Raw genomic sequence first — 4110 nt, 5'->3', positions numbered from 1 at the left:
AATAAAGTAACATAAAAATAATAAATAATATATATTTTTTAATGTAAATATATAAAATAAAACAAAATTAATAAAATATAAATATATAATTAATTGATTTGATGTTTATGAAAAAATGTTAGAAGGTTCAATTTCCAAACAATCAACACCCCCTACTAAGAGGGGTGCCATTAGCACTCCCCATTAAAAAATTGTAGATTACAATTTATTTCGTGAACATCTTAAGGGGGTGTTTGGGATTGCTTATTTAAAACAACTTATGTGTTTTTTGTAAAGTGCTTATTAACTTATGTGGTATCAAATCGGAGTTAAATAAAACAGAATTAAAATTGTAAACTGGTAATAAGCAATTTTTCATAAGTTAGGAAGGATTAACTTATCAAAAACAACTTATTACCGGTTTGGCACCGGTATAAACAATTTTTTTTTATCCAAACACCAGAAAACAGCTTATCACTGATGCCAGATTGAAATAAGTTAAAAATCAGCTTTTATAAGCAATCCCAAACACCCCCTAAAGAGAACTTTAAAAGATGTATTATTTGAACAACATTAATAAGAAGTGTTACATTTTTTACAAACAAAATCTATCTCAAAAATAATATTTCATATTTATTTAAGAAATATTTTACTCTAGGATATTTAATTTGCATGCAACTTAATAAAAAAAAGTCAAAAAAAATTAAATGTTTTTTTTAGATCATAGCTATAAAAAATCACTAATAATAATTTGAAAAATAGTTTTTTATTTTTATTATAGTTAAGTCATTAAAATGATATGTCATTTATATCACCTCATTAAAGCCACACAAAAAAAAAAGTCAAGGGTTAACTGATTTAAAAGGTAACAGGTTACCCACTGCTATTATGGGTAGATTTTTTAAAGTATGAAAAATAATTTGAAAGTACATTGTTGTAATAAAGAAAAACAAAAATAGAATGCTATAATAAGAAATTTTATGAAAGTAGGTTGTTATTTCATGCATTTAACTCATATAATAAACAACATGCACATGCCACAATGCACATCAACTTAAAGATAAACAACAGTACGATAAAAGACTTTCATACACTTATCCAGGATAAACATCTTTTGCATATGTTTGACAATATTATTTATTGACAACGAAAATAAACACATAGACTAAACATTGTCTAGTTTTTGTTCTTTGTTTGATCGTCAGTTGTTGCATTCTTGATCGAAGTTATCTGTGTCACAAAAGAGATTCAATGTAAGCATAAAATCCACCTTAAACAAGTAAGAGTAATAACTTTGCAATATGAAAAAGACTATGTATTGCAAAATGTTAAACATTTTGTCTATACTGTAAAGGCCTACATGGTCAGAGATGGGCTTTTATGGATTTTCGGATAGTTGTGGAGCTGATCAAATTTCTTTGTAACACTGAACAACTAAACTCGTGAGAGGTATGCAACTCATGAGGTGTAATCAGACAGTAATGAATATGGGTAAGGAGTATGCAGCTCGTGGGGTGTAAGCATATGATGATGATCACTTGTACGATCGAGATGGTATTGGGCGATGCATACCATTTTATTTTGTTGTTGACATATACATATATTTTTCATGTTATCAAAGGCAGTCTAAAAGTACAAGGATATTATATTGTTACAGTATATAAATAACAAAACAAGAAATAACAAAAAAAAATGCAAGCCCAACTAGTGTGCACGTGTCTGGGCTGATGACCCTATAGGGCTCATGAAGCATTTTATGATTCGTCGGTAGGTCAATTGTAAGTCATTTTCTGCAGTTGGCATTAAAAAATCAAATGATTATATGCAATTGGTCTTTAAAAGTCAAGGATAGTCAACTTTTAACTTTGACATGTGATGTCACGTGTTTCGCCTTGAAGTTATATTTTGGGGGTAATTATAAAAACTAAACCCTAAAACTAAAATTCACCTTCGAATTTTGATAAAATGCACCAATTTTAGTCGATCTATGTTCTCATTATAGAATGCCCTAATAAAATCTTCCATAAGTCCATCTCGATTATAAAATCCCCAAAAAGAAATATCTAGGAAAACAAAAATCTAGCCAAATGAGTAAAAAATTTAAAAAAAAACCAGTTAAACTGCTGCAAAATTAAAAACCAGAAGATTACAGATCTTTATTACTCACATCATAAGAAAAAAACGATCCACTTTCAAACTGCATCATACTATCCTTTCCGCAACGGTTACAAAGCGGTAGGCGATCTTCCGTATGATTCCATGGGGAAAAGAACGAGTTATCAAATTTCAGAAACGAGACAAGTCGTTCATAGTCAATATCTGGCTTTTGACGCTTGTCCCCTCGGCGATCGTGATTTCTGTTGTAATTTTCCATGTCTAAGCCTTAGATGTTTGATACTTTTTTCTGAGTATCTAACCCTTCTATCACTATGGTATTTGTATAAATGTCACATGATTTGGGGGTTATTAATTAGCAATTTTTTATTTGGGCCTCAAAATTCAATATAAGTAAAATTATGGGCTAACAAATAAGGATATATTTTTTTCCCTGGCCCAACCAATGCATCTCTCAACTTAAGGGGTTGTTTGGTAGTTGTTGCCTGTTGGCGTTACACCACATAGAAACAATAATCTAAGATTCTTTACCACAAAGAAGAACCCATCCTAACTACAAGGGTTGTAACATAGTGGTTGAGGTCGTGGGGGATGTGGTGGAATATCTCATATGCACAGGGTTGATTCCAGATGTACACAACACTTAAGACCAATAAGTTTATCAGGCCTGATTTCTTATACTCATAATTTACTGGGATTTATCAAGACATAACCTGAGACATCCTTTCAAAACAGCTTTTACATAACCACATGCTCCCTTTTACACATACAATAACTATAGGAAAAGCAATGAAATCCAAAATATTAAAATGCCTACTATACCAAATAGAATTAATGATAGCAAAAAACCATAGATTTTATATTCTTCAAATTTTGCAAAAAAGGATCCTTGATGTATTAATTAATCCATTCCATAAACCAAAATCTTCCTTTCCATTTAAGTGTTATATCTTTTAGTAATGCAACTAGATTTCTACAAGAACCTGTTTCCTTAACACCAAGTTTAGTAGTTTTTAAGGGGCCGTTTACCAAACACTTATCAGAGTTATGGGCTGTTTACCTAAATGTTTACCCAGTAAGCGCTTACTGTTAGGAGTCAACACTATACTTTATTTTCTAGGTAACATTGTTGTATCTCAAAATGGTATCATGTCCAACAATATATATGGTAAGTGCTTATCCGAGTAAGAGTCGTCATCCTCACTTATTGGGTAAGACTATCTATCCTTATCATCGCTCTTACCAGGTAAGATTCTTGGGTCTTGCCATGTTCGTCCAGTGAGGAAATTTGCCCGGTAAACACCTACCGGGTAAGTGTTTAGTAAACGGCCCCTAAGTGCTTATCAAGTCACATTACCTCAACAGATGAATATGGTAAGTACTAAGAATCTTACTCGGTAAGAGCGAGACAAGGACCATGAGTTTTACCCGATAAGTGAGGGCGATGACTCTTACCACAGTAAGAGCTTACCAGATGAATTGTTGCATACAATGTCGTTTTGATGGATTAAAATCTTACCCGATAAGTATAATAATGTTAAATTTTACTAGTAAGCATTTACCAGGTAAGTGTGTGTATATATATATATATATATATATATAATTTAAAGTATAGTGATAGTAATTGTGGTGGACCTAAGAAACATATATAAAGACTCAAAGGGTGGATAAAACATCAACATTAAGGATATGTTTGGCAAACTAGCTAATAAGTTAGCCGGTAGTTAATAACTGATAAGTTAGTTATTAGTTTATAAGCTAGCTGGTAGCTGATGAATAAATCATGTTTGACAAAAATTAGCTGTTGAATAAATCATGTTTGACAAAAACTAGCTGATGAATAAATCATGTTTGACAAAAACTAGCTGATGAAAATGTAAAATCACCAAAAATGATATCTTGAAAAATTAATCAATTATAATATTTCAAAATATAGTTGAAAGAAATCTCTAACAATATATTGTAATACTAACAAGATGATAACAAAATTTAAAAAATGTAATATATTGATTAAAA

This window comes from Cynara cardunculus (assembly GCF_001531365.2).
Source record: "Cynara cardunculus var. scolymus isolate 2C chromosome LG 9, CcrdV1, whole genome shotgun sequence".
In the NCBI taxonomy this organism is placed as follows: domain Eukaryota; kingdom Viridiplantae; phylum Streptophyta; class Magnoliopsida; order Asterales; family Asteraceae; genus Cynara; species Cynara cardunculus.
Note: the sequence above shows the minus strand (reverse complement) of the source record.